The sequence below is a fragment of the Suncus etruscus genome, chromosome 15, assembly GCF_024139225.1.
Source record: "Suncus etruscus isolate mSunEtr1 chromosome 15, mSunEtr1.pri.cur, whole genome shotgun sequence".
NCBI lineage: Eukaryota > Metazoa > Chordata > Mammalia > Eulipotyphla > Soricidae > Suncus > Suncus etruscus.
The window spans coordinates 3998097-4011591 of NC_064862.1; the positions used below are offsets into that span (position 1 = coordinate 3998097).

General features: G+C 36.2%; 2 protein-coding genes and 2 pseudogenes across 2 annotated transcripts in view; 2 read left to right on the plus strand and 2 right to left on the minus strand.

The window, feature by feature from the left end:
- BCLAF1 (BCL2 associated transcription factor 1) overlaps positions 1–13495 on the minus strand; it is a 1193665-nt gene that overhangs the window by 838761 nt on the left and 341409 nt on the right. The window lies entirely within an intron of this gene.
- LOC126031298 (cytochrome P450 4A11-like) overlaps positions 1–13495 on the plus strand; it is a 450346-nt pseudogene that overhangs the window by 370498 nt on the left and 66353 nt on the right.
- Positions 1–13495, plus strand: part of PDE7B (phosphodiesterase 7B) — a 208142-nt gene that overhangs the window by 15650 nt on the left and 178997 nt on the right. The window lies entirely within an intron of this gene.
- Positions 11114–11213, minus strand: LOC126031820 (uncharacterized; annotated as a pseudogene).

Genomic DNA, 13495 nt, shown 5'->3' on the forward strand with positions numbered 1-13495 from the left:
AATCACCATAAATGAAGTAATTCAGTAATCCTGTTCAACAAATCTTTCTTCTGCATTGCTGCCTAAATAGAGAACTTCTGGAGATTTTGTCTAGATGAGGGAAGAGGTTGTTAGAAGCCAGGGTTTGTGCTACATTTGTCCACTGCCCTTTTAGGATTAACCCTTCTATCCTTCTTCTTTTCCAATAGAGTGATAAGCTCAGAGAGCAAGTTAAAGATTCAGTCAAATTTCAACAAAATGTATCCAGGCTCACTTTTTTCCCCTATGAAGTATTCATGTCCCCAAAGAAAAGATAGAACATCTAGTAATCTTTTATTTTCCTCTGAAATCAGTTCTCCTTCCTTTCTGACATTTCTTGGATGCTGGCATGATGCCTTTCACAGCCTACTTGCTTAGTAGCACCCAAATAAGGTAACAGTTAAAAATACAATTGAAGTGCCGTCTTCTTTTTAATGAACAATAGACTTTGTTCCATTAAAAATAAGACCCAACTCTGAATCATTGCAGAAATGTTTTTTGATGTTTAAATAGAAATGTCAGTAACTGTGAAGGGGTAGTAGGCATCGATAACACTTTCTGATGTTGTTCTTAATTACTTTTACTTCGTGGTCCCCATACCTTTAGCTCTCACTGAGGCAGAAATGGTGAAATGTAATAAAATAACCCTCTCTGAAAGTATATTTGGCCTGACAGGAAACAGGAAATACCAGAAAAGATCACAAGAAAAGCTGTAATCATAAGATTTGTAGCCTCATTCTTTTGACGTCAGCAATTTAGATAAGTCAGATAAGCAATCACAAGCATCCGTAAAGTCTGGAGTGCCAACACAAATACCCCAAGTGCATCTTCAACCCTTTTGAACTCAAATATTGTTGTTTTATCCCTTTCCTCCTTTTTACTCCCAAAATACCATATCTTGAATTTGTAAGTATAGTGTCAGCATGAAGGTAGCTGAGATATTACACAGAGCTTCTAAATTGGTTCACTAGCCATTTTAGATTGCCTGGTGTTAATAATACACAGAAAAACTAATCAGTTTTTTCTAATGAAGTTTGTTTCCTAAAGCTTTACTTTTCCAACTTTGACATCTAAGCTGTGACTATCCTTACTATTCTTACAATCAGTTAAAAGTTAAATCCCCATATCCAAAATTCAATTTCATTGTTAACTCTTCTTCTCCATCACGTCTCGTGCCCAACTCAATGAAATACTTATGGACTGATTAAATTTAAATAACATGGGATATATGGTTCCTTTGACTTTTCATAATTTCAGATTCAGAATTATAAAACTCAAAAACATATAGCAAAAGAGGAGTACATACGGGGATGTTCAGATGATGAGGCAAGAATTTAAAACAAGATTTTAATTGCTATTACATTGCTTGTATATTTAAAGACAAGAAGAAAAGAGTAAGGGCTTATTTAAACAAAATCTCTATTTCCAAAAAGGATTAGGTAGCTTGCAAAATTATAGTAGAGCATAAAAAGTACACAAAGATATAACCATTCTGTCAGGACAAAAAAAACCATCCTGTAAGCAAAAGAGGACAACAATTATGCAAAGTAATTTAACAATGAGATGTGAATTTCCTAGCAGAATAACAAAAGTAAAACAATAAGGATAGAGGACGTTATCACTAGGAAGAACTCTGGGAAGAAATATGTTCTTTCCTAATTTGGGATATCTGATGAGAAATTTTGAAGAGAAAGTCCCAAGAAACTGAGACAGACAAACCACAATGGGGTCCTCTTTGTGACTCAGAAAAGTCATTTAGTCCTAGGTCAGAACTCCCTGAGGGAAAGACAAACACCAGGACAAGAGAAGTGGTCTTCTAGCCATCCTAGCTGGGATCCTCCCAACCACACAGTCTCAAACAACTGAGGCAGACAGACAGACAGACAGAATGGCAGTGAGGTCCTCTTTGTGATTTTGTAGGGCCATTTTCATCGCAGATTAGTGCTTCCCAAGAAGAGTACAGCAGCTCCACTTCACTCCTGTACATGCATTTCTTCTATCAGTGAGCTCCATGGCAACACATAAGAAACCACCACCACACTTCAAAGGTCACACTGGAAAAGCAACTCAGAATTCAACCTTGTAGTGAATGAAGTTGGTAATTCTGAAGCCCCACATAGTATTAACCACCTATAAAATCTCTCTGAGGAAATGTTGAGAATATTTAAAGAAATCAATGAAACCATGGAATGAACAGACATTAGACTCAAGAGAATATGAGAGTTAAAATTAGAAACCTTCAAACAGAAATGACAAAACTAAAAACCTTAGTAGGTGCAATGAAAAACTCAGGGGAATACCTCACCAGCAGAGTAACAGCTGCTGAGGATAGAACTCTTTAAAGATGAGCTACATAACAACTCCAGACAAGAGTAGAAGATGAAAAGTAAGCAAACAGATGACAGAAAAAAATTTTCAAAATAAATGAGCAGACAATAGAACTTTAAGATTAATTCAATAGAATTTTGATAATTTTCTATGTGATAATGGAAGGAATCCACTCATGGAATATAAGAAATGAGTTAAGCTGCCCTTACATGTTTACATGCCTTTACATGTTACAGAATTCAGTTTTAATGAGGTATGCCACATAGAAAGAGACGAATGGCTAAAGAAACTGTGGTACATATACACAATGGAATATTATGCAGCCATCAGGAGAGATAAAGTCATGTAATTTTCCTATACATGGATGTACATGGAATCTATTATGCTGAGTGAAATAAGTCAGAGGGAAAGAGAGATGCAGAATAGTCTCACTCATCTATGGGTTTTAAGAAAAATAAAAGTCATCTTTGCAACAATCCTCAGAGACAATGAGAGGAGGGCTGGAACTTCCAGCTCACTTCATGAAGCTCACCACAAAGAGTGGTGAGTGCAGTTATAGAAATAACTACACAGAGAACTACCATAATCATGTGAATGAATGAGGGAACTGGAAAGCCTGTCTGGAGTACAGGTGGGGATGAGGTGGGATGGAGGGAGATTTGGGACATTGGTGGTGGGAATGTTGCACTGGTGAAGGGGGTGTTCTTTACATGACTGAAACCTAATCACAATCATATTTGTAATCAAGATGTTTAAATAAAGAAAAAAATCTTTAAAAAAAGAGGGTTTTTTGGTTGTTTTCGTTTGTTTGCTTTTGTTTTTGTTTTTGGGTCACACCCGGCAGCGCTCAGGGGTTACTCCTGACTCTATGCTCAGAAATCGCTCCTGGCAGGCTCTGGGGTCCAGGATTTGAACCACTGACCTTCTGCATGCAAGGCAAACACCCTGCCCCCATGCTATCTCTCCGGCCTCAACCTGGGAAGAGTTTTACAGAGTCTTCCAGTGATGGTTGCTGAGAGACTATTCAATGTGAAGGCAAAGGTAAACTCCAATTAGCAGCTTTGGGTGGTCTAACCTAATCAGGGGGAAAACATAATAGGTAGTTATATATACATAATTAAGTAAGAAATTAGGAAGTATAAGAGAAGTATCCCAGGAAAGTTTATGAAGATAAGTTGTGGAATTCTAAGACATTGAAGTTTCACTATTCTATTAATCCCATGAAGAGCATACCTGCATTAAATTCCTTAAACTAGAAAAAAATTGCAAAGTAAATATCTCCTCTTCTATTAAAGAAGTGGTCACATGTTTGCTCTGACAGACATTTGCCTCTGATTAAATACAAATTGAGAAGTCTGATGGACTAATAGGTGAATCTTGACTGTCTATTTTCTTTCAGACTAATACCCTCAATCTTGATTTCTACAACTAAGCCTTATTAACTTTAGTTGTAGAACCATGTAGGATAAAAATAACTGCACATTGTTTAAAAATTTAAAATAAATATGTGAATGTATTTTTATTCTATTTGAAGCTATTTTCCATATTTAAACATTCTGTTGAATGAAAATTATTTTAATACTTCCTAATTACTCATAAAATTGGAAGATATGTGTTTGCATTAAAATATATTGTACTTAAAGAAGCACAGGACATATGAAAACAAATAAATTCATTCCTATTAAACAAAAAAGCAATTAACAGCTGAGTATTGTTTTTGTATTTTCATTTATTTATCTTCATTTATTCATGAAGTTAACATTGACTCGTGACATCTTATAGATTTTGTGTGCACAACATTATAATTCAACATATTTACATAGTATATTATGCATTCCAAATAAAAGTCTAGTTTTAGTCCTTCTACTTGAGAGACTCAGTATGGAAACCTTTCCTATAACATTTCCAAATCAGCTCACCAATTATATCTATGGGGTTTGGGGCATGGGACAAAGCAAAAGGAAGTAAATGAATGAAAGAAAATGTTTTTGCTTTGTATAGGATAGGTATAATGTACATGAAGTAAGGAGGGGCCAGAGAGGTGGCACAAGTGGTAGGGTGTCTTTGCCTTGCACGCGCTGACCTAGGACCTAGGACGAACCCCGTTTTGATCCCCTGGCATCCCATATGCATATGGTCCCCCGAGCCAGAGTGATTTCTTTTTATTTATTTTTTTTTTATTTTGGTTTTTTGGGCCACACCCGGTGATGCTCAGGGATTACTCCTGACTATGCACTAAGAAATGGCTCTTGGCTTGGGCGATATATGGGACGCTGGGGGATAGAAATGCAGTCTGTCCTAGGTTAGCATATGTAGGGCATACATCCTATCACTCGCGTCACTGCTCCAGCCTGGCCAGGAATGATTTCTGAGCACATAGCCACCCTGAGCATCACCGGATGTGGCCCAAATAAAACCAAAATAATAATAATGAGAAGAATAATAGGCTAAAGGATGGAAGGAAGCATACTTAAAAATAGCTGCTTTCGGGGCCGGAGAGATAGCATGGAGGTAAGGCGTTTGCCTCTCATGCAGGAGGTCATCGGTTCGAATCCCGGCGTCCCATATATGGTCCTCCCGTGCCTGCCAGGAGCAACTTCTGAGCCTGGAGCCAGGAATAACCCCTGAGCACTGCCGGGTGTGACCCAAAAACCACAAAAAAAAAAAAAAAAAAAAATAGCTGCTTTCTAGGAAAAAAAGAAACCAAACTAGGTTGTGCCACTACCCCCCCCCCACCTTAAATTATGGAATTGTTGGATCTGGAGCAATAGAGCAGTAGGTAAGGTGTTTGTCTTGCTAGTGGCTGACCAGGATCCAATACCTGGATCCGTATATGATCCCTGAGCTTCCAGGATTGACCCCTGAGTACAGAGCCACAAATAACCCCTGAGCACAGACCCAAAAACCAAAATAATACATTATTGAGTTCTTTCATGATCGCTGTTGTTTACTATTGGATTAGAAAACTGAAAAAAATGGAAGATATGTAGAACATATTTCTCAGGAAGACTTCAGATATCGGCTCCTTTGGAAATAGGTTTCTTTATTTTAGGACTTGTTGTTCAATATGGTATGTGACTCATACATTTTTACTTTGTTTTTATAATCGTATGAAAAATTAAAAATCCTGCTTCCTTATACCCACTGTCGGCCCTATCATTAATTATTTCAAAACTGAAAGAAAATCTGGAGTCAGGGGCCCGGAGTGATAGCACAGTAGGTAGAGCATTTGCCTTTCAGCAGGCGTGCTCAGGTACAATCCTTGGCATCCCATGTGGTTCTCCTGAGCACCATCAGGAATGACCCCTGAACACAGAGCCAGGAGTAATCCCTGAGCACTGTCAGGTGTGACCCAAAAATAAATAAGAAAATAAGTAAATAAATAAATCTGGAGTCAGACTAATTTGCTTAACTAGTGAATTCCTGGAGCCTCAGTTTCTCATCTGTAAAGTGTAAATAGTGACTTAAACTCCATAAAGATGCTGCTATGGTAATTAGGATAGATAATTCACAAAAAGTTGTTATCCCATAGTAATTTTTGAGGTTAGTGATTATCATTTGTACTATTTGATTTCTAATAATTTCCTAGAAAAAAATTTTTTTGGTTTTTCGGGCCACACCCGTTTGATGCTCAGGGCTTACTCCTGGCTAAGCGCTCAGAAATCGCCCCTGGCTTGGGAGGACCATGTAGGATGCCGGGGGATCGAACCGCAGTCCTTCCTTGGCTAGTGCTTGCAAGGCAGACACCTTACCTCTAGCGCCACCTCGCCAGCCCCATAATTTCCTAGAAATTTTAAATTACCTTTTTAGTTTATCTTTGAATGCAAGGAGCTCTTAGCCAATTTACATTCCCTTCACCAACATGCATTACTTTTTGTTTGTTTGTTTGTTTTTGTTTTGGGGTCACACCCGGCAGCTCTCAGGGGTCACTCCTGGCTCTATGCTCAGAAATCGCTCCTGGCAGGATCAGGGGACCAGATGGGCCGGGATTTGAACCACCATCCTTCTGCATGCAAGGCAAATACCCCACCTCCATGCTATCTATACTCTGGCCCCAACATGCATTATTCTTAATCACAAGTAAAGTAGAAATAAAAAAAAAACATAGGATAGATTTCATGTTTATTATTGTAAATTGATGGTACAATCTTTTTTTATTTTTGGTTTTGGAACCACATCCAGGGATGTCCAGGATCCAACCCAGGTCAGCCACATGACAAGCAAATGCTCTCTCTACTAATTGTGCTTTTGCTCCAGTCTCTTGCTGGTACAATCTTAAAAGTGCCCTTTACTTCTAATTTTGTTTTCATTTGGGTCACACCCAGTGATGCTCAGGGGTTACTTGGGGGGTTTTCCTGGCAGTGCTGCCAGAGACTGCAACAGGGTCGGGTGCATGCAAGGCAAGAACCTTATTCACTACACTATCTCTCCAGCCTCTACTTCTAATTTTTAAACAAATTTTCACTCATTCATTGTCACTGTATATTTTTTTACACTAATGCTTCTCATCTTCAATTGACAAAGTATTATGATTGATTTGGAGTGGAAAGATACTTTAAAGCTTAACTGCATTGAAGTACATCTAAGATAATTTTTCGAATCTCATACAATTTGCCACAATTTGGTTATATATTAAGTCTTTAGTCAAAATAACAAAATATGAAAGATTTATATTTTTCATTTTTACCAATTATTCGCTTTATAAATGGTCACATAAAGTTTTAAGAACAATTGACTTACAAAATTTTAAAATAAATGTAATACTATATTGCCATTTAGTTGGGGAAATATTCATTTAAGACTAATGCTAAAAATGACATTTTATAACATGCTGTCATTAGAATTCCAGGCACAACTTTTTAGGAATCAAGACTTATCACTTTGACAAGCAGGCAACCTTTCCAAAGCACCACAGGGAGAGCAATTTCTCAGAAATTAGAAATTTTATAAGAGCAGCCTAACAGCTTATTTCCTAATGAAACTAGCAGGGGACTCTGTCCCTAGTTTACACCTGAGAATAACCATTAGGTTTCCTCATGAGATTTCATGAATGATCTTCAACTGAAAACAAAGGACATCTTGACAGCATACATCATATACTCACTGAGATGTTCCCCAAAATATTCTGAACTGCTTACCTGATCAGTAAACAATGACGTGCCTCCATTCTTTCTCCAAGGTCTATTTTCTGGAACTTAGCAGTGAGACAGAAATAGTAATTAAAGAGAATTAAGGAAAAGAAACTTTTTAGAGAATATTAGTAAAAAACCTATCTCAACAGCAGAATATTTTGCTCATTAGCAGTACCAATATATGACATTGTTCTATTTTATTTGGTTTGAGGTCATCAGATATTCAGGACTTATTCTTGGCTGTTCTCAGGGATCATATGTGATGCTGGAGATTCAACTAGAGTTGGCCAAGTGCATGGAAAGAGCCTAACTACTGTACTATTTCTAGTACCCTATTTTCATAAACAATGATAGACTCAGTAAGCTTCTATACTTCACATCTTACTAATTCTTATCTGTTAGTAGCCTGTTAAGCTATAATACATGCAGTTGGGGAAAAGGAAATGGAGTAAAAAAAAAAGAGTATTTAGTAAGTAGCAGTTTAAAGACGCAAGGGAAAATATACCATGCCATGTCCATTTACTTTATTACTAGCCTGTAAAGAATTCCATTGAGGACAATGATTTAAAAGAGTGGGGAAAAGTGATTTATGTTAAGAATAGTCTAATAGAATGTAATGCATTTAGTTCCTACTATAAAAATAGCAGAAATAGAATTGGGAAGTTAGTAACCTAAATACACATAGTCCACTTTTCAGATGCATGAATTATGAATGAGCCACTCTGAGCAGTTGTTCAACATGTTCATGTTGACATGTCAAGTTGACCTGTGCTTTGGATCAGCAATGATCCAATAGTAGCTTTACGGAATAGGAGATAAAAGTGACATGTATTTGAGAAAGAGAGAAGGTAGAACAGTGAAGATAGACTTTTTCTCTAGTGCGATACAATTCATAGGATTAGTCAAATCCCCAGACACAGCACCAAAGCACCTTTCTATTTGCTATGCAGATGTAAACTTTCTTTTCTGCACCAGAGCCAGCCAAAGTTAGAGCCGTTGGAGTTCTGAGCCATGGTGGAAGCATGCCAAGAAGACATAGTCACTTGAAACAGAACCCACATTTCATTTCAGCTCAGAATGACAACTTAGGCAATGAAATAAGGTGGTTTTGCTGTATTTTAACAGGAAAAAAAAACCTAGACCCTAGACATAATTTTCTAAGTTAAATTATGCAAACTACAAGGACATAGTGAGCACTTAAAAGTTATCCTAAAATTTGTTTGGTTATCTCCTCCAAATCTTATTATTTCTTTTTCATACTTTAATATTTCACTTCTCACCTCCTCAATTGAAGTAAGTGAACTCCTCCCGTAAATAAAAGGCAAAGTAGCCTGCATTTTAGTTAAGAAAATGCTGACGATGACATTCAGAATATTGGGCATTGTTTTAGAGAAATAATTTGCCACAAATTAACCATTTTCTAGCCATCTGAATTCAAACCACTACCAAACGTGGAGGGAGATAATAGGAACTGAAAATATAAGCCCTTTCTCTTGAGAATTTATGATCCAAAGAATCAAGAGAAGACATTAAGTATCAATTCAAAATTCTGTACATATTATGTAAGAATTAAAATGGATAGTTATTCCAAATCTAGGTGATAAAAAATGAATATCTAATTTATAGTTATCCTTTCTTCCTCCTTAAATCACCATTTTTTCTAAAGCTTTTCTTCCCAGAATAAGAATGATTTCTAAATATTATCATAATTGCTTACATTTTCCCTCTCTCTTGCTTTAATGGAGAAAAGGATGGTTCTTTTTTGCTTGCTTTCATTTGATTTAAGTCCCTTTTCCCTCTGCCAGCTCTATTTTCTTAGTCCTATTTCTTTTACTGTCCTTTTAAACAAAATTTAATATATTAACATTAATAGCTATAGATATCCAAATTACTATGGATATGGTTTCTTAGAAAAAGCATGAAAGCTATATATAAATCTAAAATAATTTTATTAGCAGACAAATAATTGGTATCGAATATGAGTAAATTTAAAAAATATAAAATGGGGCCGGGCGGTGGCGCTAAAGGTAAGGTGCCTGCCTTACCTGCGCTACCCTAGGACGGACCACGGTTCGATCCCCCGGCGTCCCATATGGTCCCCCAAGCCAGGAGCGACTTCTGAGCGCATAGCCAGGAGTAACCCCTGAGCATCACCGGGTGTGGCCCAAAAACCAAAAAAAAAAAAATAAAAAAAAAATAAAAAAAATAAAAAATATAAAATGCAAAATTAAAATTTGTATTATAATATAACCTATGAGATAGCAATTTAGAGGGTGAAAGGATTTTTCATATTCATATTTAACCTTTTAATCTCCATAGGGATAGAGATCCAGAATTATTACTCAACTTTACAAATTGGTAACTGAGATTTGGATTATGTAATAGGCATATCTTAGAACACATAACTAAGAAAAGATTTGATAGAAGCCAGTTGATATGGAAAAACCTAATGTCTTTCAACAAATAAACTTATAATAAAAAATGTAAGATATCTATGAGTTATTTAACTTTAAGAAGAATAAAGCCTCTGAGTGCAGAGCCATGAGTAACCCCTAAGCACCGCCAGGTATGGCCCAAAAACCAAACATAACAAAACAAAACAAAAAAGAAAAAAGCCTGCCATTCTGTAATAATTTAGATGAAGTGTACGGAATTATGCTAAACAAAATAAATCTGATTTTTGTGGTCTTTTTATATATGAAATATGTTATAGTCATATTCACATAAACAGAGTGGGGTGGCAGTTGCCAGGGGCTAGGCAGACAAGGAAATAGACTGATGCTCTTCAAAAGATGGAGTTTCAATTCTACAAGATTTATCAATTATGAAATTCTAATAAATGCCATGGCCAAGAGACATACTATATTTATATGCTTTTAACTTACTAAAAGGATAGATTTTTAACTTAATTATTTTAATATGTGCAGCAGTAATTATGTAGTGGTAAATGAAATGTTAGCTAACTTGATTATAAATAATTGTTTCATAATCTATCAAAATATCAATTTGTGTACTTTAAATATATTTCTGTCTTTCTTTAGAGCCACACCTGGCAGAGTTTTGGAGCTAATCATGGCTCAGTGCTCAGATGTTATTCCTTATAGTACTTGGGGGTCAATATAGAAGGGTTAAAACCTGGTCTTCTGCAGACAAATAATGTGTACCAATCCTTTGAACTACCTCACTGGCTCATAAATATATATAAAATATATAGTACTGTTGTAGGATACTTGCCTTGCATAAAGAGAACTGGGATTTGATCTCAAGAACCCCACATAGTGCCCTGAGCCCAATAGGAATGATCTCTGAGCACAATCACGAGTAATCCCTAAGCATCACAGTGTGTAGCCCCAAAACAAAACATAGATAAAGAGAGAGAGATGTTTAAATAAGTTATGATTAGTACGAATCCTATCACTGAGCTCTATCTATGCTCTCAGTATCCTACCCTATCCTATTCATCCTATCCTTTCCATGTTCTCAGTAAACTCCAAGTTTAATTGTTATGTAACCGTACTACCCAGACTAGTGCGCCATGGCTAATGACTGCCACATCTGGTTGCTCAATAATGATTTCTTGAATGCATAGATAAGTGTATAAGCAAATGCTATGAAGTTTACTGACACCATTTTTTTTAAATATGAAACGCTTCATGCATTTGCGTGTCATCCTTGCGCAGGGCCATGCTAATCTTCTCTGTATCTGTGCTGTGTATGTGCTGCCGAGGCGAGCACAACTGACACCATTTTTATTTTAAGTTCAGTTAGCTAGAACATAGTCTTATTTCTAAATGAATTAAGATTATATTTTAATAGAATTATTTTCAGGGGTATTTAATAAGAGTGTATGAAAATTTTTATACCAATTTAAGAAAACTTGGCTTCAAAACTACTCCAGAATAAAACATTCATGGACTATTAAATTAAACTCTAATATTTTTCTTTCCTTTATAATAATAAGGGGCTAGTTAGCATTACCCACCGAAAATGGAAGTCAAAAAGATATAAAAATTGGAGCAATCGTACCACTTACTAATTTCAGTACTTAGCACTGTCCCACACTGGTCATATAAAAAGTGTCAAACTCAACTATTCATTGGATAAAATCTATCCAATAAGAATCCAATAAGAGATTTTAAAAGGTTTCTCTCCCACCCACTACCTCATCCCCTGTGCAGTCAATGCCAATTCAACTCTGATCCAATCCAAGAGTCTAAACCTTTCTCTAAAGTAATATGAAATCATGTTCAAGCCCCCAGATTAACCTGAAGGCTGAGATTGCCCTAGATAATTCTTCTGATTCTAGAATACCCCAGATTCTGCAAGGCAAGGTAAATGGAAAAGGGGAACATGAAGAGCAATGACTGATCACACTGATTTTGGTAGACATTATATTTTCCTACTGCACTTCTACATTCTCAAGACCTTATCAGGGACTTGAACCCTCAAAACTAAAGAATATTGAGACACTAGAGGAAACCATGAAAAGAATCTTTTCTCACATATTTGTTATGATCTTGGGTAGGTTTTCTGTGTAATAAAACTAGTACCAATCACCCTGCTTTCAAAGGCAAGATTCGAGGAGGGACATTAAAATAAATCTCAAGTAAATAAGGAACAATAATGCCTGGACCTGAAAAATTATAGTCAGTGGCCTGGAAAAATAAGCAGTTTATTTGAGTTAACAGCATATGATTAACCTAGGTCCATGGAGAACCTATCCCAGTAGCTGATAGAGCTCATAGATAATAGCTTAAAACCACAGTTAGATATTTTGAGATTAAGAAGTAAGTCAGAAATATCTTACAAAAGCAATGAGGCTAACAAACAAACCCATTAATCTTATTCCCAACCAGATCCTCTGACCCATTTATCTTACCACTCTATGTAGTCAGGCCACCTTATTTCATATACATATAATGTATAATTTAACATCTATGTGAATCCCCTGCTTTTTACCTGCCTAAAGGTAAATCCATTCTTAACACAGCTTCCTCTTTCCTGGAGATCAGTTTATACCATTCATGTCAATCTTTCAGTGGCTCCCAAATATTGTGTCATCTAAGACTAGCCATGAGTTCACTAACCTGTTATTACTTTCCTTTATTCCTGCATCACTTACCCTATGCCCCAATAAAACATGACAGCCTACTGTTATTATTTTACTTTGTTTTTTAAATAATATATTTAAATACCTTGATTACAGACATGATTGTAGTTGGGTATCAATCATATAAAGACTACCCCTCTTCACCAGTGCATCATTCCCACCACCAATGCAACCAACACCCTCCTCTCCCCCTCCCCCAGCTTTTCTACTTCTCTACTCATTGACATTGTTATGATAGTTGTCAGTGTATTTATTTCTCTAAATGCACTTACCACTCGTTGTGGTGAGTTTCATATCGTGAAACTATATCGTGAAACCTTAGCCCTCATCTCTATTTGGGCATTATTACAATAATGACTTTATTTTTTCTTAAAACCCATAGATGAGTGAGACTACTCTGTGTCTATCTCTCCCCTTATGACTTATTTCACTCAGCATAATAAATTTTATGTACATCCATGTATAGGAAAATTTCATGACTTAATCTCTCCTGAGAGCTGCATAATATTCCATTGTATATATGTACCAGTTTCTTTGGCCATTCATCTGTTGAAAGGCATTATTTTCTGCCTCTGAATATTCACTTGAAGTTGGCTCCCCTGGATATTTATGTCCCATCTTCTACCCTCTAATTTCCAAGATCTCCTTATTTTATATGAATAATCCTCCTCTTCCTAAAGTTTCCTCTGTAGTCTCATAAGAAACACACCTACAATTCTTAGTGTCTTCTTTTTTAACCTACTAATATACACTATAGTAATTATTGTATATTTCATGTCTCCCTGGCTAAATAATAAATTTCCTTCCAATACCCATTTTCCTAATATAATCCCCTTTTACTACAATATGTAAATAACATCTGATTACAATATGTAAAATAAAATCTTGACTTCTTTTTTGTTGATGT